At 42.7% G+C, this 26,993-nt stretch overlaps 1 protein-coding gene and 1 long non-coding RNA gene across 23 annotated transcripts in view; one reads left to right on the top strand and one right to left on the bottom strand.

The window, feature by feature from the left end:
• Positions 1-12,803: 12,803 nt before the first annotated feature.
• On the bottom strand, positions 12,804-18,816 carry LOC103164305. Of its 20 annotated transcripts, none has more exons than XR_003485806.2 (5): positions 18,675-18,816; positions 18,429-18,471; positions 17,461-17,509; positions 16,799-16,928; positions 12,804-13,353 (listed from the first exon to the last, which is right to left on the bottom strand). It is a non-coding gene; the product is annotated as an uncharacterized LOC103164305 (long non-coding RNA). The 20 variants fall into 20 exon arrangements; XR_004770022.1 differs by having other exon boundaries at positions 17,432-17,509; XR_003485805.2 differs by having other exon boundaries at positions 17,356-17,509.
• The window catches only part of Socs5 (suppressor of cytokine signaling 5), a 37,272-nt gene continuing 29,046 nt past the window's right edge, over positions 18,768-26,993 (top strand). Inside the window, exon 1 of one of the 3 annotated variants that reach the window (XM_035444938.1) lies at positions 18,768-18,896. The gene's annotated coding sequence lies outside the window, so the exon portion shown is untranslated. Of the gene's footprint in view, positions 18,897-19,294; positions 19,441-26,993 lie in introns of those variants that run through there. The other 2 variants (XM_027417982.2, XM_027417983.2) reach the window with 2 other exon arrangements.

Genomic DNA, 26,993 nt, shown 5'->3' on the forward strand with positions numbered 1-26,993 from the left:
TTGCCTGCAGGCAAGATGATTTAGACTTCTCAGTAGCAAATGGATCATACAAAGTTAAAAAAACACACACACAAGGAATTTACCTATGGATATAATAGATTATGAGCCACACAGATTTTTGGAGCATTTTTCTCCAAACATTATTTTTAAAACTTAAAATATCCGCTTATGATGACTATGTTATGAAATTAAAGTTGATGTGGCAGGAGCCCTGCAATTGGTTCCCAATGATTCTATTTCCTGATATCCACACTATTGGAAGTCTCCCTCCTTTGGAGTGTGACTGGCTTGATTCTACAGATAAAACACCGAAAAGGTGATGGGACATCGATTCTTAGATTAGGTTACAAACCAATGTGACTTCCCATCGTCATTTCACACTGCCTTGGCTTTCTCTCCCAAACTTGCTTGGAGAGATGCCAACTGCAGTATTGTAGGGGCTGAACAGAGGCCTTGGTGGCACATGGCACGGAACTGAGGCAACCTCTGGCCAGCAATCAGCAAGGAACTGGGGCCCTGGGTCCAAAAGCCTGTGGAGGACTGAAGCATAAGTGTGCTGGGACACAGATCCTGAGCCAACTGGGCCTTTCGATAACCGCAGAAGTCCAGCAAGTACCAGAATTGCAATCTTGAGAGAGCCTCAGTGTGAAGCAGAGAAGCCAGCCAAGCTGCACCTGGAGAAAGGAATGATGATGTGAAGGAGGCTGTCCTTCTGTATATATGTTTCTCTTATTGGTTGATGAATAAAAGACTGATTGGCTGGTCGCTAGGCAAGAAGTATAGGTGGCTACGAGATTCTAAGAATTCCGGGGAGAGGAGGCAAAGAAAAGCCACCAGGGAGATGCCATGTAACTGTTGGGAAGATAGGATGCTGGACTTTCTCTGGGCAGTGGGACCAGGCTGGACAGGAACCTCCAACTACAATGATGAATGCTGTTTTCAGCTTCCAGTTTGGGGATGCTTGTTACCTGGCAACAAGCAACCAATACGGTTGACCAGGCAATCATTCCACTTTGGAAGTAGATCACATAAGACAAGGTAATGCCTTTGGGAGCATTATGTCTCACATGGGCAAATGTGGCAAAGCCATGATGGAATGTATTGTGTCACTTGGCTTTGTTTTATCTTTCCAATTATCTAACTTTGCTCCAGAAATCTTAGCTGAAAATGAACTTAAAAAAAAAATCTTGTAACTTTTTTTGGGTAATGAGTTTTTTCAGACTCATTTGATTTGAAAAAAAACTTTAATTTGAAAGTAATTTCATTAAGAATCATTCTAGACATTGGTGTTATTTTACACAAATAATTATTTTCTGTAGTCATTTGCCTTTCTCAATTGTCTGCATTCCTTTTCCTTCCTTTAGAATTTTCTTCACTCTTCAGCTTTGGTTGCAGGATAAACTGCTAGTTGTATAAGAGAAACCTCATATGGCTTCCATCTTCAACTCTCTCCCCCCACCTTTTCTGTCTGTCAGTATGTATGTATATGTCTCTGACTAGAAATACTATTTTTATATTCAAACTATTGCTCTGAAAGTTTTGCATGACATTTTTTTTATTTCTTATTCGATGGAGAAAAAAATGAGTAAAATCTGTTTAAGAAATAAATTGTGTAACTATTTTTAGTAGTGTCTATTTGGTTTTTGCTTAATTTTATTTGTTTTTTTTTTTTTTTTGAGACAGGGTTTCTGTTTCTCCATGTAGCCTTGGCTATCCTAGAACTCGATCTGTTAACCAAGCTGGCCTCAAACTCACAGGGATCCACCTGCCTCTGCCTCTGCCTCTGCCTCCCAAGTGCTGGGACTAAAGGCATGAACCACCACCACTGGGATAGTAGTTTCTACTTGGAAAATAATTTTTGTGGACATTTCAGGTTAGATGGAAAACTACAGGTAATCCATATTTTGGAGGCATTGAATTAGAGGAGACCCACACAAAAAAAAAAGAAAAAAGAAAAAGAAAAAGAAAGAAAAACCAAAAAACAGTATTATGCAGTGGAAAAGAGGACAAGGAAAGATTCTGTGCACCAATTTACTTTGTTATCCAGGTGTTCTGTGTTGGCACAAAAAACAAAATGATCCAAAGATTCTTTTGACTGAATCAAGAGTACAGGTTTTCTGAACCACAAAGGAAAGGACAAAAAAAAAAAAAAAAAAAAAAAGACAACACAATAAAAAGCACATTACACTTCCTCCTAAAATATTTAAGGAATGGAACAAGCTACAGCGGAAAAATGGCCTCAGAAGAACATGGTGGTGATTATTTATGTCTTAAAAAAAAAAAAAAAAGAGCTGATGTCAAATGAACACTTTCTGAGATAAAGGAGCTGGCCATCCCTGGCCTAGACGCTGAATTTTTCAGAAAGCATCTGCCCGTTCCTGGCTGCTGCGCACAGTCTTAAAGCTACAAAATCCCTGTCCCCATCAGCAAAAGCAGCAGCAACATGGGAGATTTGAATGTGGATATTTCATTTTATTTTATCAGCAACCTTAAAAGATACATGGCTCCAGAGCAGGAGGGGACCTATGACCTGGGCCTCTTGTTGAGTGTGTGACCTTAAATTGTTTCTCTGACATCAGATAGTGCTCTGGGAACGACTAGTGGTCCAGCAGGTGTGATTGGGGGTGGCGGAGATGGAACTCATGGCTTTGAGCATTCAAGACAAGTGTTCTGTCCCTGAGCTGATGGGGGATGTCTTTCTGTATATATGTTTCTCTTATTGGTTGATGAATAAAACATTGTTTGGCTGATACAGGCAGGAAGTTAGGCAAGGCTAGGAGATGAGGAGAATCCTGGGAAAGGTAGGCAGAGAGGCATGAAAAAAAGTCACCATGTAGACCAGAAAGGAATAACATGTCCGGGCATTCTCTGGTAAGCCTAGACCACATGGAAATAAATAGATTAATAGAAATGGGTTAATATTTAAGACAGAGTTAGCCAATAAGAAGCCCTAGCCATTGGCCAATAGTTTTAAAATTAATATAGCTTCTCAGTGTGTTCATTTGGGGCTAAAGCGGTGAACCTGGCTGGACAAGAAAACTACAGCAACACTGAGCTACATCCCCAGTCCTGGGATTAGATGTCTCAAGAAGCACAGGGAAATTTGGTGGGATTCCCATCACAGGGCAAGTTCCAGTCTGTGCAGTCACTTTGTGTTCACCCCTCTGATGATAACTAGAGAAGAGAGGTTCTGGCAAAGACCCAGAATCCCCGAGACATATACATGTATATGTATGTATGTATGTATGTATGTATGTATGTATACATGTATACATGTATACATGTATATATGTATGTATATGGGGTCCTGCTAAGAGGTAAGAGAATACTCATGCTCTGTCATTTGGAATGACAGATTTTTCTAGTTTGGGTAAAGAATAAAGATCTCCCCCATAGACTTATTCAGGACAAAAGCCTGGAAGTCTAGCCACAGGCCTCTCTTGGGGCAATGATGCACAGAGCCAGGTAGGATGGAAAAGGGAAGAAGGAAAGAGAGAGCGTAGACACACGTCCTCCAAGTTTTTCTTCAGAGTAGTTTCTAAAATGAAACTCCTTCCTTGCATTACCATTCTCATTTTAGAGTTGAAGCAACTGAGACAGGGGTGTAAAAACCAAAGGACCCAGCTGGTTACAACAGATCTGCCTGTCCCTGCTGTGTCATCACATTAGCTACAGGTGTGTGGGTGAATCTTTGGTCTTTCTCAGCATCGTCTAGATGGCAAGGTCATGTCTTTCTCCCAGGGTCTCTAAGAGTAACTGCTCAGCTGCATCTAAGCAAGGAGAGGAAGACAGAGAAGTACTGAGACTTGTGACTGTATCAAATGATGGGTCTGATTGGCCAGTGCAGGAATGCCCTTGCTTTCTAGTTATTCTGTATGTTCTAGGCATGGTCTGGAATGTATTCATTCCCATTTGTCTAATACTGACCTCAGAGAGAACAGGATGTACAATTGTGCTTTACTATTCAGATAGACAAAAACATCACTACAGTTACTGGCTAACTTGGCTTGACATAATATCCCCTCCACACACACAAATTAAGGGAGAAAAGAGCTGGACCATTGTGGGAGCCTTTCCAACACTTTCTCATCTATCCTACTATCAACAGCAGACTAGCAAAGAGACCACATTACATACAGAGACACGAGGTCGTGATTGGGAACAAATTCCGATCATTCCAACCCTGATTGATTAGTGCTGAGGTCACTGCTAACTAACGATTGCCAGTTCCTGAATCTCCATGACTCAGTGGGTGAATAAAGCCTAAATTCAACACACTTGAGTCTCCGGACACAGGTTCTTCTTTTGACAATGGCAGGGAAAGGGAACCCAAAACAAAACAAAACAAAACAAACAAAAACGAACCCAAAACACCAACTGTGATCAGGCTGAAGAAGTGAAGACTGTCATAGGGTGGGTCCTTGCAGTGCCTTGTTCTCCCTGCAATCAGTTCACCACTGACTGTTGCTGGCACAGCCACTGCCTTTGTCTCCCATGGCCCCTTCCTCATATATTCCATTGCCTTCTCCATGAGTGCACTATCCTTCTCAAGCCTCTCCAACTCCCCTCATCTTCTACCACCTACATGTAACAGTCCATAACATATAGTAAGAAATTACCAGTACGGAGTCAGGTAGAAATATAAGGGTATTTAATAGGGAAAAGCCTTACTTACAGAGCGGACCAGCCAGCCGGTGGTAGTCTGTACAGCAAGACGCAAAGAGAAACCGAAACCGAAAACTCAGTCCCCCTACTCACTCTGACCACGCCCTCACAAGCCCTCAGGTACTCTTGTAGCCAGCCCCTAAGAGGCGTGGCTACAGCTTCCCCTACAATAACAGTCTCCATTTCTTTCTCCACAGGTCTCCTTTTTATAGCTCCCACAGCCAGCTGTGGAGAGAACTTTCTGTTCTGGTTAGGCAACATTGTCAAGGATGTTTAGTTTATTTCCACAAATCTCTGACAGAGACTGGGTAGCCTATTAGAGTCTCAAGAATGTTTGGACCCCAGCAGAATGAAATACTGTTTTTTCTGTTTGTGGCTCCTTGAGTACATCTGAACAACTAATGGAGAAGGTTCTCTTAAAGCTTTAAGTAAGCTGGAGTGGCTCTGCCGTCAATAGTATCGAATGCTGCTTCTTGCCAACTTTCCACTTGGTGGAAGATGTTTCCTGAAGATGCACATTGTGAAGCAGCCACAGAACCAGCAGTGGCTGGGCCAAACCCTGATTAAAATTCTTGCCAGTGGCTCCTCTGCCAATGTAGTCCTGTGTTTCCACCTGTTGGAAATATATCTGCCTGTCGATGTTGAAGAATGCCAGCACCTTTCAGATGTTGCAAATGCAGTATCCCACTTCTAGAATGCCAGTAGACAAACATTTTAAAACCTCAAACATCCAAGAAATGGAGACCATTGAATCTTGCTGCATTTTAAGGTAGAAGCAGCTACATAGGTGAAAGTTTCTATAAAATGAGACTGGCAATAGCTTTATTCATACTTTAAACACAAGGGTTCTTTTTGTTTGTTTGCTTGTTTGTTTGTTTGTGTTTCGAGGCAGAATTTCTGTGTAACCCTGGCTGTCCTGAAACTCACTTGAAGCTGGCATCCAACTCACAGAGATCTGCCTGCCTCTGCCTTCCTCTCCTGGGATTAAAGGTGTGTGCTCGACCACCTGGCCACAAGAGTCTTTCTAACTCTGCCTGTGTCCCAACCTCAAGCTATATTTCTTTTTCTTTCTTTTATCTCTGTTTTCACTTTTTCGAAACAGGGTTTCTCTATGTAACAGCCCTGGCTATCCTGGAACTCACTTTGTAGACCAGGCTGGTCTTGAACTCACAGAGATTTGCCTGTCTCTGCCTCTCAAGTGCTGGGATTAAAGGTGTGTACTACCACGGCCCAGCTAAATTTCTAATACATACTTTAACTGCAAAAATGTACAGTTATTTGAATGGAAACAAAATGTTTCAAACCTCGGGCAGACACAGGTCATACTTATTATGGGAAGGAAAACCTCCATTATAGCAGTCGTTACAGAAAAGCTTTAGAATTGTCTAGCTATGACTATGACATATGTAACAGGGACAATTCCACAAGGAAAACAAGTGTTTTGGTAGAAACTTTTCTTGTGATGGTAAACTACAAAATCAGAGAAGTAACTAGACAAACTTCTATAGAAATTGACTTTTTTTTTTTTTTTTTTTTTTTTTTTTTTTAAGACAGGGTTTCTCTGTGTAGCCCTGGCTATCCTGGAACTCACTCTATAGACCAGGCTGGCCTTGAACTCTCAGATATCCACCTGTGTCTGCCTCTGAGTGCTGGGACTAAAGGCATGTGCCACCATCACCTGGGGAAATTGACTCCTTTTAATTAATCAGATGAGGTGTGATTTTGAAACTCAGACACGCTTGTTAGTTATTTGGTTTCTGGTACTGAGTTTTCCTTCTCAATTTTTTTCCTGGCAGTTACTTGTGCAGTCTATTCGTGGGAAAATGTTCTAGCTTAACATGGACTGTCAATAACTTGACTCTGGTAAAACAGTAGAGAAGGCACATCTTAGCAACCAGGTGGCTTTGGCTTTATTCTGACACTGTTTCTTTCCAGGCTGGTCACACTGACCATACCTCATTGGCATCGTGGGCCTCTGTTATCTCATTTGGTCAATGTCTATAAAACAACAATAATAAACACCTGATCTCTCTGTCTCTTACACTTGGGTGAGGATTAACTAAGGTCCTATTTGTTAAATCATTTTCAGCTCTGAAGTGCTACACAATACACACTATTCCATCCACCATTACCTCAGAATTCCTCTCAGATTACATCGCCTCTGATGCATTATTTAGGAAAAGTATGAACTTGAATGCCATATGGGGTCCTTGTTGACACTGCAGATGTTGGTTAATTTTAGATTCTAAAAGAACAAAAGAACAGAAGTACTACCAGGCAAATCAGCCCCTCTTTAGCTTTTTCTTCGAAGTCTCCTATTATCTGAACACTGAACTAAAAATGGCAAGCTAAATATTATAGAAAATTACATCATTTTGAAGCATTGAAATTCTGTATAGCCAAGCCCTTTTGTAGAACACATGTTTATTCCTTGCAAAGCACATGGCCGATGAATTTAATGCTATAAAATTAATTACAGTTATGATGTTTTGCAGACATAAGTAAATGAATTTCAGCCTTTAACTTTGAATGCCAGTCAGGAGAAACATGACAAACCCAGAAGAACCCAGAAGAATATGCAATCCATCTGGGTGGCCACAGACTCTCTTGCATTTAGGGAGAACTGAGTTAAGTGGATTTTTTTTTTTTCAGAAGACCAAGTCTGACTGATGTATATGTGCTCATGAGAGCTGCTTTTATGGCCCCCATTTTGGCAGTCCTGTCTTTCTCGGGTGCTCTGCATGTGTAAAACACCCCGATTCCATACCCTCCCATCTCTCTGATGGTACACGCCTAAGCAAGGGTTGTTTCATAAAATCTAGGTGGCATCTGTCACTTTATCTCTTGTTTGCATACCACACACTCACAAAACATAACCTAGAACAAGTTAGGCATTGCATGTGGTGATTGTTTTTGAAGAGGAGACAAAGGACATTTCATATCAGAGCCTATGCATTCAAACAGTAGGTTTGAAATGATTCAATTAATGTTCGGAGTCTACATTTTAAAGACCATGTTTTAGAGAATAATTTTGTCCTAAGGCTGGTCACTTAAATCTTAATGCCTCAAGATATTGACAGAATAACACTCTAGTTTGAAATAAATTTCTTTCGTGTTTTCAAGACAGGGTCTCACTACGTAGTCTTGGATGTCCTAGAACTCACTGTGTAGAGCAGGCTGGCCTTGAACTTACAGAAATCTGCCTGCCTCTGCCTCGCAAATGCTTGGATTAAAGGTATGTGCCACTATGTCCAGCAAACTTTCAAACCGAGGCTGTAAGTATTTTACCTTTGAAAATTTTGGTCTAAAAGAGGCAAAAACTCGGGCTTAGTGGCATAGGCATGTATTCTTTGTACTAAGGAGGCCATAAGATAATCAGCTAGGCTATATACAGAGTTCCAAGTCAGCTTAAGCTATATATTTCTTGAGACATTGCCTCAAAAAATTGCAGAAGAGAGAAAGTAGTAATGATTCAGTGATTAAGGGCACTTGTTGCTCTTGTAGAGGACCCCAGCTGGGCTTGAAGCCCCCACATGGTGGTTTGGAACCACCCATAACTCCAGTTCCAGGGCATCTGACACCATCTTCTGACTTCCGTGGGCACCCACATTCATGTACATATACATATATGCAGATACACACACATTAACAAAAAAAGAATGGTATCAATCGACCCTCACTCCCCCAGTGCAGATGCTAACTTTCCTAGTACAAAAGGCCTAATAACACAGCCTCCACTTGATTCCATGTTGCACAGCTCTCTACAACTGAAACAAAACGGTAGCCCTCCAAGTAGTTGTCATGGGTGAACTTTGAATTGGCCCAGATGATTCCAGGCTTGAACTCTAAATAGAATCCAACAAATTCATTCACTCCTGAAGGTGAACTAGAATTGATTTCCTCAAACATGCAAGTGTAATTCCCTCAGGTTATTATTTGTTCCCTTCATGTTTTTAGCTTTACCAGTGAGCTGGGCTTATGTAGAGACTTCAAGGGAAGAAGAAAACTCTGGTTAATGCCAGCCCCTAGGTATGGCCCAATGGTAGCATCACTCTTACCAAGAATAGAGGACTCTGGGAATTAAATGGGGAAACCATTAGTCCAACTATGACAACAACATGAGTTTAGTTCATCTCATTCTGTTTGAAAATATTGCATTAACAAAAGATTATTTGATTGCCAAAGAGAAAAAGGTGCTAGCAAAACTAGCCTAATCAAAAAGGTAAATTCGGCTCAGTCAGTAAAGCACCCACCACATAAATGTGAGGATGAATTTAGGTCTCCGGTTCCCACATAAAAGCAGGGTGTGGTGGCATGCATCAGTAACCCTAGTGCTGGGAGACAGAGATGAATAGACCCCTGGAGCTTGCTGTCCAGTCAGTCCAGCCAATCAGTGAGCTAAGAGTTTGGTGATAGGCCCTGCCTCAGACAAACAACAGCAACAAAACAATCAGGTAGAGAGCTATCAAGGAAGGGCAGACATCTGCCTCCACATACATACACATACATGCGCACACATACATATTCACAGACAGACACACAATAAAGTAAACTAAAGGGGTAAGTTTGTTGGCCTACTGAGTTATGTCACTGGGGATGGGGCTTGACGATTACAAATGTCACTTCGATTCCAGTTTCTCCTCTCTGTTTCATGCTTGCAGTAAAGGATGTGAGCTCTGGGCACCCTGTCCTTGCTGCCATTCCTGCCCCTGTCTGTCGTCTTATCCCACCATGTTGGACTCTGACACTCTGGAACTGTAATCCTTCTATAAGCTGCCTTGGTCATGGTGTTTTATTACAGCGACATAAAAGTAATTAACACAACCAACCATGAATAATTTAAGCATCATCAGATGATGCTTGTACAGGTTTCATATACTGTACCCAAGGACCTACCTGATTCTCTCTACGCACTTTGAAATTCAACGTCTTTAGTACTGGTTCTATTTTTTAAGCATTTTCAATCAAGAATCTTTGATATTAGTTCCATTCTTAGGCTAGCTTTCCCTACATGTGTCCAAGTTACTCCGATTTCAATGGGGACTCAGTTTAGAATGTCTAGAATTGCTCACTGTAGCCAGCGGTATAGTAAATATTGTATGGCTTAAACCATATGCTTCATTCCTGCTGCAAGGAGACAGAGGCCAGGGTTGGGACATGACTGTTCTCAGGGCCGAGAATAAAGTACCACACTCCCCCAAATAAAAGAAGAGTTGTCAGTAGAGTCGTGTTCTCTACAGACACTCAGAAACCAGGAAGCCAAATAGTGTCATCAAATACCGCTTTTCACTTAAGAAACGATTCTGAATGTATCCTCAGGCCGGCATCCAAGTCTCGGCAGGTGGTGGGGCCATGTGATAGCCAAAGGTGAGCAGAATGTTTAAGTGAGATATTTGCTCAGGAGAAGACAGCAAATCAGAAGCACTGGCAATAAAAAATGGACAAAGGCTACTTGATCCCTGAGTGGCACTAACCTGTTTGGATCAGAATTCATTGTTACAAGTCTTCAGTTCCAAACCTAGCATCCTTATCAGACACTGCATTTCAGAAATGCGCTGTATGAGCCAGGTGGTGGTGGCACACACCTTTAGTGTCAGCAGTTGGGAGGCAGAGGCAGGTGAATCTCTGTGAGTTCGAGGCCAGCCTGGTCTCCAGAGTGAGTGCCAGGATAGGCTCCAAAGCTACACAGATAAACCCTGTCTCAAAAAACCAAAAAAAAAAAAAAAAGATGTAGATGCTCAAGAGCTTGCAATCCAGTTACTGAGGCATACTCAGAACATTGTATTCTCTCCAGACTCTTCTCACTCTGTTGTTCACTGCAGGAAAGGCAGCTGAAATATTTTAAATTTTCCTTGTTGGAAAAAAAACACAAAGATACCATTTACAAGCCAAGAATGGGGAAGTGCTCTTAATGGAATGCCAAAGCTAATCCCTGGAAAGCTGGGGTTCTAGTCTGGTAATCCAGTCATGCCCTTTTAGAGCATTCCTTCAGAACTTTTTTTAAAATAAAGTTTGTTACAGACTGAGAGACTCCTGAGAATTTACCTAAAGGCTATTCTTGTTTCTATACATGTCAGGTTATTCACTGAAGAATTGTATGTAACAAGCAGAAAAGACTGGAAGCGATCCAAGTGTTCGTCAATAGGGGAATGGTTAACAAGCGGTGGCATACCCTGCAGTGGAACACTATACAGTTGTTTAAAAGGACCAGGAGATTGCGTTTGAACTGATAGGTGAAATCGCCAAGATACAATGCTAGAGGGAATGGCCGTGTGTAGATAAGGAAATACAACCTGCCACTTTTCATGTAGAAGAGAAAATATACACAAAAGTGCTGGTATTTGGGAAGACATGGACCAACCTAAATAGTTATCCCTACCCATAATGGTGAGAATGAGAACTGAGTAAGAGGGAACCAGGCCACTCTACCTTCTGTTGTTTTGATTCATGACACGTGAGAATATTGGCTGATCAATCGTAAATGTACACTAAAAAGAAAAAAAGTTTAAGAGAAATCGTTCAGGAGACGTAAGGTAATTTCATACAAGTTGCTATGAATAATAATAATAATAATAAAATCCCAAATAGATGATCCAAGGTATACTGTTGGTGGGAGTCAAGCAGACAGCTGCAGGAGCCATCTATACCATAATGATTCTCCTTCTCCATAGAGGCGCATTCTGGTCTTTCCAATATCTTTAGATAACTGGATTGTTTTAATATTCTTCTTTCCTCTTTCTTTAAAAAAAATCAAATGGAAATTGTGGAACATGCTGTTTTCAATGACTGTGTACTGACCAGCAATCACAACACTCAGGAGGCTGAGCAAGGACTGTGAGTTCAAGGTGGCTTCAGCCACACAGTGAAAAGCGGTTTCAAAAAAGCCAAAGCAAAGAGGTAAGTGAGAGTAACATTTCCCCTAAAAGGTAGCTTGCTTCATATAATTGTAAATGCTGAGAGTTTGGTATCTATCTTCACCAGAAGACAGAACTCTTGGCCACTTCACTGGATGGCACCAGGGGTCCTTCCAATGCCACACAGTAGTCTGTGCACAACTCATACCTGAGCACTCCACAGATGTGACTGGATTTTGATGTTTTCTTTCCCATCATGAATTTCCTTTAGGGCAAGGGTTGTGTCTTGTTCTTGAAGTTTTATAATCTCAGCACCTACTACAGAATTGGTTACTCATAGACTTAATTTTCACATACAAATTACTTATAACTTGATAGCTTCCCCTTGCCATCACTAAATCCATCAGTAAAACTGTTCCATTCTATCTGGAAAAATATCTTGAAATCATCACAGAATGTGCCATCTCCATCACTGCCACCCTAATCAGGATTTTCATCATCTGTAGCCTGGACCAAAGCAACTGGTCTACCTTCTGATCCTTTGCCCTGATGCTCTGAGAATGCATTCCCTGTAAACACTTAAAAGTGACCTAGGAAACAAATAGTTAAGTCTTATCAGATCATATCCCTGCTTAAAATTTTTCAAAGGATTATGATTCCATTTAGAGTAAGATTTAAACTCTTCACTCTGACCCTCAAAACCTCACAGTATCTGGTCCCATCTGTTTCTTTGTAATTCTACCAACACTTTGCCTTCCTCTTTGTGTTCTTTCCTTTTCTTTTCTTTTTTTTTTTTTTTTTTTTTTTTTTTTTTTTTTTTTTTTTTGGTTTTTTGAGACAGGGTTTCTTTGTGTAGCTTTGGAGCCTATCCTAGTACTGGCTCTGGAGATCCAGGCTGGCCTCTGCCTCCCAAGTGCTGGGATTAAAGGCATGCACCACCAACTCCTGGCTCTTCCTTGTGTTCTTGAAGTTTCTGTTCCTGTCTTGGGCTTGTCTGTGTCTTTGCCTTTGGTAGAAATGTTCTCTCACCTATATTTTGTGTGCTTTCTTCTGACCAAACACTGTTTCCTCAGGGGTGCTTATCTGGACCACTCCAGTTACATCAATGTTGAGCTATTTGTAGTGCCTTTTAACTATAGATTAGAACCTTTCGTGGTTTGTATTTGTTCCCCCCACACACATCCATGATGTAAGTGCTACAGATTTTCTTGTTCATCTTTGTATGTTCAAGTGCCTAGAACAGGCAGATAATGGCTTTGAAAAGTTGTTGAGTGAATAAAGGTCTCTAAAACAAATCACAAATATTTATTTTGTTTGTTCTGAGAACGTTTATGTGACTAATTATAAAACTAAGAAATAATTATAAAGAGGGCAGAGACTATCATGCTTGGCCTTTGAAGAAACAGTACAGAGAGCAGGTGGAGAGAATTAACTGAGGTAACAATTTGGGACAATAGGCTTCTAAAAAAAGTAAATTCTGCCATACACCAATCTATAGAACAGACAGACATAAGCAGTAAGTCAAGGGAAAAGGACGGAAAAATGTCCAGATGTTGGGTTTTCACTTGCGCTGCTAAAATCCATCAGGAGACAGCTTTCTAGCTACAGTTGTTTTAACGTCCATTCTTACATAAAAGGACCAAGATTTGGAGACATTTTCTGACTTGCAGGATAGCACAGCCAATGAGCACCAAGATTTTCCACTAAGGTTTCCTGCTGAAGCTTCCTGCTCTCTTTCACCAGCAGCATTCTGGAAAAGAGCACATGCTAGAGGGGACTGTCTCTGGGGCAGAGGTCCACAAAGGCTTCACCATGGAAAGTCGTTCAAATGGGGCTGTGAAAAAAAAACAAGTTTTCCAGTCAAGGAGGCATAATTAGGGTAAAAATGTAGTGACAAACTAACAAAAATTTTATATATATATATATATATTTATATATATATATATATATGGAGAGAGAGAGAGAGAGAGAGAGAGAGAGAGAGAGAGAGAGAGAGAGAGTGCGTGCTACCGGAAGGGGAACTTGCCCAGAAGGGGCAATACTGCAAAAAAAAAAAAAATAGTCAGTGCTATTTTACAGGCTGTTGGGCAGCCCTTGGAAACCAGATTGAAACAGACAGATCTGGGTTTTCGAAAGAAAATGACAATGGCAGATTGGTGGATGAATTGGAGCATGAAGAAAGGAGTTACAGAGCTTCGTGCAATTGTGCAAATGAGCTAACTGAGTGAGGACAGTAGAGAAGGGAAGGACCTAGTCAGAATGTGTGTGTGAGTGCGTGCTCTAGAGTCACCCATTGACTCTGGATGGCAAAGCACACACACACACACACACACACACACACACACACACACAATGTTGAATTAAAATTCCGGGTGCAGACGAGAATGGGGGCCTTTCTGGAGAATGATGAAAACACTTGTGTTCTTGATACTGATGGTAGTCATGGGCAAATGCATATTTCAAAACAGAGCCAACTAGTATACTTAAAATGAGTGTATTTTATATTCCCATAAGAAGCACTAAAGATAGCAGAAGTATAATTCCTTATAAAATATAGCAAGTACTAAACAAATTATTGAAAAACTATTAACAATTGACTAAGGAAAAAAAAATACCCAGGAAACTGCTGTGCACATTATCAGTTGCAAACACATTATGCAGCAAGCAGTCTGCCATTGTTCTATCTGCTTCAGAAGCCAAGGTCAGATGTACTGGGTCACTAGCCATTTGGGGGGTCTACACTGGGGGAACTCAACCCCTACTCTTCCCACCTCCATGCTTGGCCCCCACTTTCTCCGCCCAGTGTCATCCTGTTGACTTTCCCACTTTGGAGCAGCGGAGACAGTGAAGGTACTTGAAGAATAGAACATGACTCATCTCTGAGTAACACAAAAAACGTTCCCTTATTGATTGATTTTAGGCTGATGGCCAATACAGCGTCCTCATTTGGCACTGTTCCCTCAGCATCACTTCCGAACTGTCCTTCCAGTGCTCAGCTTAAAACCCACTTTGTACAGGAAACCATTTTTAAGTTGGTAGAAAGGGGAAACCTGATCCTTCCATTCAGCTACCAGGATGGGCAAGTCACTCTGAGTAATCACCGACTTCTTGGATTTGTTTTGGGATCTTGGGTCCTGTCACTAAGTCTTTGTGACCTTGAAGAAGGTAGGGGCAATGAAACCTACCTCGTAGAATGCTGTAGACTGAGTCGGTTAACACGAGTGGAAATGTCAAGCATAGCACTGAGTAGGCACTCAATAAACACACGGCTATGCTTTCTGAGCAATTTTTCTTTGTGCTCTTTGCAAGCACCCTCGCCAGTTCTGTATGCCCTCAGGAGACATTTCAGAATGATGTTTAGGAAGTGTGCAGGTCAAGGATAAAGATGGGAAAGATTTATGCAATAAATATGTAGATGAGAAGAAATTGTTCTCAGGAGATGGGGGGAAAATGAATTTGATTCAGAGGTGGTGGCAAAGGTCTCGATTTGCATTTCCTTTTCCCATTCATTTACAATCATATCTTGCCAAAAGGAGGGGACAGAAGGTCTCATCTTGATGAATGTGGAGCCTGCAAAACTCTGTGCCAGTACACCTGGTATTTATTCATGCCAGCTGGGAGAGGAGCTTGGGTCTCAGTGTTTTACTACTGTGGTTTCCTGGGCTGGGCAGCTGGGTGCCTAATAATGATAAAAACCATAATAATACTTCATAATTATGTACTGCCCTCTGCCAGACTTGGATTTAATTACAAAGACTATGACGGAACTGGCAACAGCTTGTTCCCTGTTGGGGTGCAATACCCAAGGGCCTGGAAATACAAAGTGAAGTGGTGACTGCAACCCCCTACAGGGCCTATCCTGGCAACTCACCCAGAGTTCTTTGGGTCTGAGGCTCATCATGTGAAACAAAGAGTACTTTTAAATTGCCCACATGTACTTGGCACTGCCGAGTAAAGCTGTATTTATGAAGCAAATGCTGTCACATGTGGGGGTATAACATAATGGGATCCCAGACCTAGAAGGTACCAAGCCAGGTGATATCATTCACACTCCAGTAGGTGAGTTCATTGACTTTGCCTTCTTATTGGGCTAGGACTGCTTTTGTGGTAGCCTGATTCAACCGTTGGGGGACTGACCAATTCACTGAACACTCAATTGTGAGCACCTGGTCTGAGCCAAGGCACTGTACAGGAACAAAGAGGTATAACAGTACTCCTGCTGGACATAGTAGCTCATAGTAATCTCAGCACTCAGGATGAGACAGGACTGTCATGAGTTTCAGAGCTATAGAGGAAGACCCCTGATGGGGGTTGTCTTTCTGCATATATGTTTCTCTTATTGGTTATCTCTTATTCTCTTATTCTCATTGGTTAATGAATAAAACACTGTTCAGCCAAAGAGGCAGGAAGATAGGTGGGTCTAGGAGACAAGGGGAATTCTGGGAAAGGTAGGCAGAGCGAGCCAGCCACACAGTCTCTATGTAGCCCACCAAAGGAATAACCGGTCCAGGCATTCTTCGGTAAGCCAAGACCACATGGAAATACATAGACTAGTAGGGTTAATAATTAAGACAAAGATAGCCAATAAGAAGCTCTAGCCACCAGTCAACAGTTTAATCACTAATATAGCATACATGTGTTCATTTGGGGCTGAAGCAGTGGCGGGACCTAGTGGGATGGAAAGCTCTAGTTTCAGACTCCATTTCAAAACAAACAAACAAAAAAAGGCAAAACAAAAACAAACCACCACCCTAAAAAAAATCCAAAACAAACATACAAAACCTCTCAAGTGCCCCATCTGATTCTGACCTCCGGGGAGGACTTTCGTCTTGAAGCAATAACAGAAAACAGGACAAGCTCTCAGTAGATGAATGAAACCAAGACCCACTGAGAAAGGACCAAGGCTGTTCCCTCTGAAGATAAGAGGAGAAGCAAGGCGATTGCAGTGAAGATCTGGTCAGCAATCACAGGAGATTCTCCTAGGCCTCCCTTTGTTTTAGTTTTTGTAATGCATATCACCCCTGGCTTACCTAGTTATTAATTTACTCCATACTGTTTGTCTTGCCCCATTCAGCAGCCTTGTCAGTTTTGTTGACCACTAAGTCTTGAGCCAATACTGAAATGCTCAATAAATATTGGCCTAATGATTAAATGGCACAAATGAGGAAGCGACAGTGGTAATGGAGAGAGGGCACTTAGTAGACATAGTCAAAGTAACACCATGAGAGGTGTTAGTGTGCCGGCTCGCTAGCTTTGTGTCACTACAACAATCAACTTACGGAGGGGAACAAGTTTATTCTGGTTCAGTTTTGGAGGTTCCAGTCCTGATCTGGTAAGATTCTTCTTTACATGCCTTCTGTGGGGTAAAAGGTCAGCACACTGGGCCATGTTCTCCTTTGTTTTTTGTTGCTGTGAAAAACACCAGTGCAGGGAGGAAAGGGTTAATTTAATCTTACACCTCATCACCAAGGGAAGTTGAGGCAGGAATATGAGGAGGAATCAAAGCAGAAACCACAAAGGAAAACTGCTTACCAGCTTGCTCCTAAGCTCATATTCAGTTAGCTACATTTCTTATACAGCCTAGGTTCACTGCCCAGGAAAGGCACTGTAAACGTTAGTTGGGCCTCCCTACATCATGATCAATTAATAAAACACCCATGAGCCTGCCTGATCAAGGCAGTCCTCCATTTGAGTCCCCCTCCTCAGGTAACTGCTACGGGTCAGGTTGACAGCTGAGGCTAACTAGAAGAGGGCAGGGGTGCATTGCAGAACAAAACTCGTCAGATCATAGACAGAAAGTGAAGCAAAGAGATGGGGGGGGTGTCTCAAAACTCACCATGAGGGCACACTCCCCACACACAATGACCTAAAGCTTCCCACTAGGTTCTCTGCCTTTTCAAAATTTCCATCACCTTTGTGCCAGGAACCAAGAGTAACTCACAGGCCTGTGCAGAACAGCGCAGATCCAAACTATGGCAGATAGAGAGATGCTGGAACAGTAAGAAAGTGGATGGGGGATTACTCTCAGGTTCCAGGAGTTCTGGGGAGGAAGACACAGTGGTACTACAAAACAAGATGAGGGAAAGAGGAGGTGCAGGCTTTGCAAACTTCAGAAGGTGTGAGTTCCAAACATTACTCCAACAGACAAGAGTCTAAAAGCCCCTTGTATGCAGAGCTGGGCCTCCTTGACCGTGCATTCAACTGTTGATTCTATCTGAATGGTTAGATCAACTAGAGTGCAATAAAAGTGTGCCTTCCAACGAGGACTGAGGGTCAGACCCTGGGACTTTCAAGGACTCAATAGAGAACAGACATTAAAAATAACTGAAAAGGGCAATCTGAGTGTACAATTCGAAGAAAGGCAGGGTGGGGGGCTGAAGGAGTCCAAGAAAAGCCTTCAAGAAAAATGTAATCGGCAGTCTGGCTATAGAGTGAGATTGCTTCAAACACACAGGACTAAAAAGTGACCCCTGAACTTGGATATATTGATGTCACTGACAAAATGTCCACTTTTCAGTAGATTCGCAGGGAGAACAGACTGCATTTGAACCATGAGGTAAAACGGGAAAAGCACTGGAAAGCGAGCGTAGGTATGTGTAAGAGGTCGGTCAGTTTATGAATGGAGACAAGTTTCTAAAGGGCCAGCTGAGGAATCTCCGAGCATCACAGTGTCCCAGATACACTTCTCTGTCCTTGCAGCCATTTCGATGGGGGGGGGGGACCAGATAAAGTACAAGCATAAAGAGGGAGCTACAACCCCTCCCTTCCCACCTCCCCACCCCGTGTATGAGTCATGCATGCAGCTGAGAGCGTGCATGGGGTGCCCGGTTACCCGTGAATACTGGAATTCAGTGACTCGGATGGCTCCATTCTGGAGGGAGCCGGGGAGACTCATTCACGATTTCCTACCCGACACTCGTCACCTCCATTCAGCATTTCCCTCTCAGTCTCCCTGAAAGAGCCCGAACGAACAAAGCTCCTTCCCACCCTCACCACAGGCTGACCCCCTCCAGCCCTCGCGCCCCGCAGCGAAACCTTAATGCGACCACGTGACCGCCCCTCCAGCCTCCAAGGCTCGCCGGCCTCGCCCCCTCCCCGCGAGCCCTAGCCGGCTTCGCCCCGCCCACCACGCCCACGTGATCGCCTCTCTCCCACCTGACTGGCTCCGCCCTCTTCGGCCGAACCCGGCCGCTGTCGCAGCTGCCCGACTCCAAAATGGCAGCCGCGCAAGGCACGCACCCGCGCGGCCGGACCTCCTTGACTCGCCGGCCTCCCTTCTCTAGCTCCCAGCCTCCCTCCTCGGGCCTTCAGCTACCCGCCTCTGGATTGGCCGACGGGAGTCCCGCCCCTCCGGAGCCCCGCCTGCCATTGGTCACGGTAGGCTGCCCTTCAGAGAGGCGTGGCCCCGCCTCCCCCCGCCCCGGGAGGTATTTTCCATTCCGGTGGGGGGTTGGGGGGCGGGGGGAGGGGAGAGGGTGACGAGGGGGAGGCGGCCGGGAAGGGGTGGGGCTGGCGGGGGCATCCGGCCGAGCTGGGGTCCCCGGGCTCCGTCCGGAGGAAGAGAGGCTGTGCCGGCCGGCCGGGCAGGCAGGAGCTGAGGACGGGAGTGCGAGCGCGTCCGGCTCGCCCTGTCGCTGACTGCGCTGCCCCGGCCCGTCCTGCCTGGCCTGGCCGCAGGTGCCCTGGATGAGGCCGCCCCGCCTGCCCCGGCCGCTGAGTGTCCCCCGCGGTCGCCTCTCCTTGCCCGGGTCCCCGCGCCCGGCGCAGTCCTCCTCGGGCGGGCGCCTCTGCACCTCGGCGCTGGCGGCACGGCCCAGGGCCGGGATGGAGCGACCGGGAAGAGGAAGACAAGCCGGGGCATTGAGCCCCTGCGCACGGTACCGCGCGTAGTGGGAGCTTGCGCACAGTAAGTAGGCTCTCGGTACGTTTCGGGGGGATTGCTTTTCGGTTGGAGTCAGGGCGCGTAAGGGGGATGAAGGGGTCGTCTGGGGCTGGTTGGAGGGCATTCGTCATCGGGGTCTCGGAGGGTCGGGACTGGGTGGGGGAGGTGGCCGGGCACCCACTGCCAGGGAGAGGGTACCAGGCAGTTCACCTGGAGCTGCGGAGCTCCGACCTGAGGGTCCTCAAGGTCGACGGTAAAAGGTGTACCGGGAGATGAAAGGAGCCAGGGAGCGTGGATGCAGGGACAGACTGGAGCATCTCCGGGAGGTTAACCTGGGGTGGTTAGTACAGGATGCGCAGGTGGCCGCCAGGAAGACCCCGCTTCAAGTCCTTGGGCTCTCAATAAATGGTGCTGGGGTTTGGGTATCCGAGTGGCTGAAGCGGAGTGACTTTGTAGGGAGGGATTTGCATTGATAGAAGGATGCTAAAGAAACAGCGTAAGTACATCTTGGTTTGGTTCTCAACTTTGAATGCTTGGGAAGTCAGTCACGCGGTTTTGACATTTTGGCGTTCCCTGGAAAAGGTGGCTTGCTGCTGGACTTGATCCTTTATTTTAAATTGTATGTATATATTTGATAGGTTTTGGCAGTTAGCAGTTTTCCTGGATATTCTTAAAACTACACGTTTAGATGCTGGTAGCAGCTTCTCCATCCGCACTGGAGGCTTGCTGCTTTCAAAGTTAACATTTGGTTGGACTGTACTATTAACAATTTTTGACATTTATCCTAGAAGACTAATAAGTCATGCTTGTTTTTATACTGCTTCTTTACAAGGCCGTGTAAAATTGAACTACATGTTCTATAGAAGTTTAAATTTTTTTTCTTCAAGTATTGAATTAAGGATACTAGTATTAGAAAGCAGTGCTAAAATCAGTGTTCTAACTGTTGGGCATCTTGGTCAGATTCGTACTTTAATCTTAATATATTTTCTCGTATTCATAGTCCGTTTTTGAGACTGGCTTAGAGACGGAAGCGAGACACACAAGCATGAGGCAATGGCTGTTGTCAAGAGTTCACCTTTGTGGCTGTCCTGCAGGGATATTAGCTTTTTCATTTCCATTGAAAGGAGTAAGCTCAGAATTGCACAGCCAGCCTTGAATCTTTTTTTTTTTTTTTTTTTAAGTAGTATCTGTATCACTCAATTCATACATTTGTTGAGTTCTCTATGGTTTACAAAATGAAAACTCATTTGATTTAGGGAGTACTCAGAATTTAGGGGGAAAAAATTGTGGAGCATATCTTGCCGGCTAACTCAAACATTTCTGCAAAAAAGGTGCTAATGTTTTTTAATTGGCCTTCTAAGTGCTTGAATAAGTAATGACTAATTATATATTTTTCTCCTTATTGTCCTTGAATTTTACTATTTGTCCTACGGGAGAATGTACTGGCATACAAAACAGCAGCTTAAAATATTGAAACCTAACACCTTTTGACATTATAATGGCTTCTCCATCATTCACCCTGAGAATGGCAAACCGGTAGTGAGGCAGGCTTTCCCTTTTCACCTTGTTTGGAGTGGGCTGTTTCCTATGATTGTGGGCCTAAAGCAAAACAATTTACTGGCCGTGAAGTAATGGTAATAACTTACACAAAATGAGAATGGGAGGCTTGGAGAAGAGATGCCGATGAGTCATTTCTCTTAGAGCTGGAAGAGTATAAGGTGGAGATGATTATGTTGTAGATTAGGAAACCAAGGCCCAGAGCTTTTGAAGGGGCTAAATTGCTAGTTGCTATCGGAGCCAGGATTGGTGGGCCTGACTCTGGAGTGTGTTCGGTTATTTTCCTACTTTATCACCTGTATACTGTTCGTTTCTAAGCTTGCTGGTGCCAACTATAAATGATTTGTGGCTTATTTGTAATACCATTCCTTTGTAACAACAGAGAACATGAGTGCTTCATAGATGAAATGATGCAAAACTGCATAAGCTTTTATTTAAAAGTTGGAAACAATGTGCTGCATTATTAGTGAAAATGCTAATAGTTTCCTCTCATTGCAGAGACAAAACTGTCATCTGGATTAAAATATTAAATGAGCCTCTTAGGTTAAACTAGCATTCTATCTTTGTGCTAAAATTAATTGAGACTTTTAGAATTCCAAAGGGGTTTTTTTTATTTTTAAGTGAATGGTGTGAAAATTATTTTGTAAGTGTGGGGGTTGTCTTATGTTAACGTGGATTTTAATTCCTTTAAAAGGAAGTAGAATTACATAACCGTGAAAATACAATTTATGCCATAGTTATAACAGAGACAGTTGTATTTCGGCCACTTAACTCAAAGCTGTTCTGGTTGGGTGTGGTGCAATAATCAATGATCACAGCCTTTGGGAGGTGGGGGCAGGGTAAATGCTAGTTAAGGGCCAGCCAGGGCTACGTGTATACAGTTCAAGGACAGCCAGAGCTAGTTAAGGGCCAGCCAGGGATACATGTAGATAATTCAAGGATAGCCAGAGCTAGTTAAGGGCCAGCTAGAGCTACATGGTAAAATCCTATCTGAAAAGAAAAAGGAAGTACTTTCCTTATGGCATATTAGTGAGGATATGCTTAGCACATAGAAAGGGCACAGTAAATAGTAGACATTATTTTCTGTGTTTCATTAGGTTTAATTAGGATATATGCCCCCCTTAATACATTCTTCCAGGCTTAAAAAACAAAACAAACAAACAAAAAACCCTACATAAATACACAATTATTTGCCATAATGAAGATTTAGTGGAAATGGCAGGCTTATGGTTTTTGTTCTGTCTCTACTTACCTTGTACTTTTAATTGGATCTGCATATCCAGTTAGATTAATGTGTACATTTCTCTGAATGGTGGGGACATTTAAATAGTGCTACCCCCAAAGTGTGCTCTTTTGGCATATTTCCAGATGGCTCTTGTGAGTGGCAGGGCACAGAGAGTAGCTCTGAAAAGCTGCCCTTGTGTGTTGTTGGAGAGATGTATCTCTCCGTAAAGAAAATCTGTTAGTGAAATAAGCAGTTAAATAGCTTCTTCCTTAAGGCTACTTTATCTGTCATAGCTGGATCTAGGAGAGAATGGATGGTCTATATCCACCTCCTCCCAGATGACCACAGGGTGTCACATACTCTGAGGATGTCACATGGTCTTTTGAGGCTCTTATTGAGATACTTTTGTCTGAATGAGACAATCTTTGTTCTGAAGTGCATTTCCTTCATTCACCCTCCTATACCCTATTACTCTCACCTCTAGTTCTTCAAGCCCCTGTCCTTTTCTGTCATTCAGAATTGTAAACTGCCCCCTGACCTCCAATCCCCAGTGCTGACTGGGAGTCCAGAGCCTCAAGCAGCCAGGCCAGCACTCCACCGGTCAGTTACACTCTCAGCTCTGGCCTTTTTGAGCCTCATCTTTGTGTTGCACCCACACATGCAAGCCACAAATTTGTACACCATTCCTCTTGCTCATCAATGGCCATTTTTAAAAAAGTCTCCAATACTAGACATCGGGTCTGGGAGGAAAATTCCCCTTCTCCAGTGTCTCCAAGAAACCCTCATTCCAGTTTCATTACTCTAGAATGAAAAGGTGCTGCTTTGCAGGTATTCTGAAGAAAATACTGCATTCTAGAACTTTTTAAGTGAGTTTAGATGAGGAAATCAAGTCTATAAGGTCCATTATTGATCAAAACTAGTTTCTGCTATTGGAACCATGAAAAAAAATCACTGAATTCTGTTGTCTATAAGTTAATCTCTCATCAACATTTTATTTACTGTGTTTATGTATATGAGCACGTTCGTGCCATGGCAGGTATGTAATGAGAGGATAACTTGTAGGGGGTAATTTCTTGCCTTCTACTGTGTAGGTTCTGGGAGTCTAATTCAAGTCCTTAGGCTTGGCACCATAAGCACAGATAACTGCTAAGCCATCTCACTGGCCTTATCAATTGGATTGTTTTTATAGCTTTACTCATTAAACTGCTAGGTTTTAGTGATATGTTTGTGTGATTCCATCTATAAGATGTAAAGTTCTTTTAATTTGCTATATCTCAGGCCCAGCTAGTATTATGACCATGTGGTTTAACATGTCCCAGTTGGTGACAATTATTATCTATAGTTAGCAGGCCTAGAATCACTAAAATTACTTGAGAGTCACCTGGAACCATCAAAAGTTTCTAGAGCTATAGTTGTCTCTCACTTTTATAGAATTTTAATGTTTGAAAATTGATCAACTCCTAATCTTTTATAATAATGGTATATAGTCTAATCTTTTATAATATTATGACACTTGTTGGATTCATGATATATTTTGGGAACCTATAGAAACAAAACAGGTTTTTCTTTGCATCTATAACGTATCCACATATTGAATAATGTGAATACATTATTTAGTTGAATAATTTTAGAAGTCATCAAAAATGTTATCATTAAGGTATAATAGGCATTAGGTCAGTTTTTACCCTGTCAGATTGGAGAGAGGATATATGTTAACAAATACTAAAAATTGTGTGATGTTGAGAATGATCTGTCATTCGGAGTGCATGGGCTGAGTAGAACACAATGCTTTCTTAGCCTCAGTGTAGAAGTTACAGAATGCAAGGGACAGTATAAACAGAATAAATTCGTCATTTGCATTGGCTGTCTTATTTTTAAGGAGAAAAGGGAGCCTTTGAGTCTGGTTAGAGTAGACGTAATCTTGAAGGTATTTAGGTTAGATTGTTGGTTCATGTTAATACTGGGTAAATTTTACTTGTGTAGTTTAAGTGAAAATTAGTTGCCTGCCTTGATGTGGAGGTGAAAATTCAAATAAATGATTTGAGAGAGACCATAATGACATTGTTCCATTTCCACACGTTCATATATACGAGTTTTAACACTGTGGAGAACCAAAATATGCCACCCTAAAATACACTTTGGCACATTTAGAAAAACTGTTGACACTGGGATAGTTTTAAAGAGCTGTCTTTTTGTAGAAAGAAATTTCCCTCTATATAAAAGAAACCTACACTAGTAAACAGTGATGCAAGCCAGTCTTCTAGAGCCTCCATTAGCTCCTTAAAGGAGGACCTAGGAAAGATGGTATCAAGGAAGAGAGATTAGAGGACTACACCTTGCTCAGACAGATTGCCACAGCTGTCTCCTATTCAGCACCTCCTTAGAACCTAACAATACAACCTGTTATTAACTGCATTGCTCTGCTGCAGCCTCACAGGGCTTGTTGCCACCACCTCTCCAAGCCTCTTTGTTGCTGTACTTCAGGATACTATGTAAATATCAGTCACATGGCCCTCCTCTGCTACATTGTCTTGTGTGAGGGTAGTTTGCTCTTCTATGCCTCAGCCAGGTTCTTCATCTGTAGATTCAACCTTTCATTGAAAATATTATGGGAGAGGGATTGGGGATTTAGCTCAGTGGTAGAGCAAGCACAAGGCCCTGGGTTCAGTCCTCAGCTCTGGGGGGTGGGGGGGAAGATTATGGGAGAAAGTATATCTGTAATGACTATGTCTGGACTGTTCTTCCTGCCATCTCCTCTCTAACAATACAGTGTAAAAACAATTCACATTGCTCTTACCTGTATTAGTGCTACAGAGCAGCTGGGAATGTAGCTCAGTTTATAGAGCACTTGCTGCTTAGCATGCACACAATGGTAGATCCCCAGCACCACATAAACAGGGTGCAGTAATTCATCTATAAACCTGGCATAGATAACAAGCTCAAGGTCATCTTCAGCTGTATGGAGGTCAAAGCTACCTAAGCTATATGAGAGAAGATGCATATAGATTGTATGCAAATGCTGTGCCATTTTGCCTAAGTGTACTTGAGAGTCTTTGACTTCTGTATGGGGGTCCTGGGAACTGATTTTTATATTAGATCTACAGACTATCTAAACATTAATAGAACATCTCATGTTTACATGAGACTGCAGTCTAACTCTTACGCTTCATTTTGATTAGTACAAGGACCTGTTTCATTTTACATTTTTTTTCTTTTTTTTTTTTTCAAAGAGATTTGAAAGACTACAGTGAATGTTGCCAGATCTGTAGCTAATGCCATGTGCTGTTCCAGGTTAGTTAAGCCAAGCCAGCAAGGGGAAGTTTCAGGAACATCCCCTGATGAGTTTTCATGTAGCACAGAGATAATACATTTGAAGGAAGATACTCAAATTCTATTTATAGGACCTGACTTATGACCCTGGAAGGGGATCCAGAAGTTATATAGATAGCTTCCTTGAAAACATTTATTGTAGTAGCTGTTGGGCCAGAGAGTCCAAGAATAAATTGAGAGTTGTTGGGCATGGTTCTGAAAAAAAAAAAAAAAAAAAAAGGTATTGTACCATGGCAGTAATTATCAAAAGGTTACCATTTTTTAGCTGTTATTTTACAGCTGTTCTTTCGCTTCATTTGCTGACAATTCTGAAAGGTAGGTGGCATTATCCAATTCATACAGATGAATTGACTCAAGGACATTAAGTGACTTTCCCAAGACAGCTATTACGTGGTGGATTTGAGATCAGGGCTCTAGTCTTTTGATCATTAATCCTGCACATATCTCAGGATATTAAAAACATCTCTTAATAGTTTAATTTAGGGCTTATGAAGAACTTTTAACTCCTTGCCTAAGAAGTGTATATAAATACTTTGAGAGGATTTGTAGACTGTGTTTAAATTGTATATTCTCTTTCTCTTTCTGTCTGTCTCTGTGTGTGTGTGTGTGTGTGTGTGTGTGTGTGTGTGTGTGTGAGAGAGAGAGAGAGAGAGAGAGAGAGAGAGAGAGAGAGAGAGAGAGAGAGAGACTGTAGCTTCAGGTTGTCCTGAATCTCCAGCCTAGTGTGGCCTTGAACTCACAGGATCTTCCTGCCTCAGACTCTGGACTTTTGGGGTTTTAGGAGCAAGGTAGGACAGCCCTGTAATCCTAACATTGAGAGGCTGTGGCAAGAGCATCACAAATTTGACTCCAGCCTAAGTGCTGTATAGCCAGAGCAAAACTGAACAGAAAGAAAAGTGGACTGGAGAGATGGCCTAGTGCTTAAGGAACCAGGTTCGATTTCCAGCACATACACGTGACAGATCATAGACCATTTATAACTTTGAACCTAGGGAATCTGATGCCCTCTTCTGGCTCCCATGAATACCAGGGACACACATAATGCACATACATGCAAAATTTCTTAAACAAATTTAAAAAAATACACATAAAGTAAAAAAATTAAGTTTAAAGTTTTCTTTTAAAAAGGAAAAATTCTTTTCAAGAAAAACTAGGGATATTTTGCTGCTTAGTTTTGCCCTTTGAAATTAGTAGGTTGGATTTGGCCACCCATAAAATATTTGTTTGGTTGACTTTAATTCTGAATCAAGAACGGTCATTAACAAGGCCATTTAGCATTTCCTAATAAAAAGGAAAGGCACTGACACAGGCATCCGTGATGTGGGTCACTGGAGTAGTGAGAGGCAAGCATTAGGGTCGCATTGGGGTAGGCCGAAGGTGTCCTGGACTAAAGGAAGGTTTGAGCAGAGCAGGTGGAGGTGGAGACAAAGGGTTTGCAGCGTGTTAGGTGAGTCACTGAGCCTCAGAGTGGTACCAGGGT

Source organism: Cricetulus griseus, chromosome 5 (genome assembly GCF_003668045.3).
Source record: "Cricetulus griseus strain 17A/GY chromosome 5, alternate assembly CriGri-PICRH-1.0, whole genome shotgun sequence".
Taxonomy (NCBI): domain Eukaryota; kingdom Metazoa; phylum Chordata; class Mammalia; order Rodentia; family Cricetidae; genus Cricetulus; species Cricetulus griseus.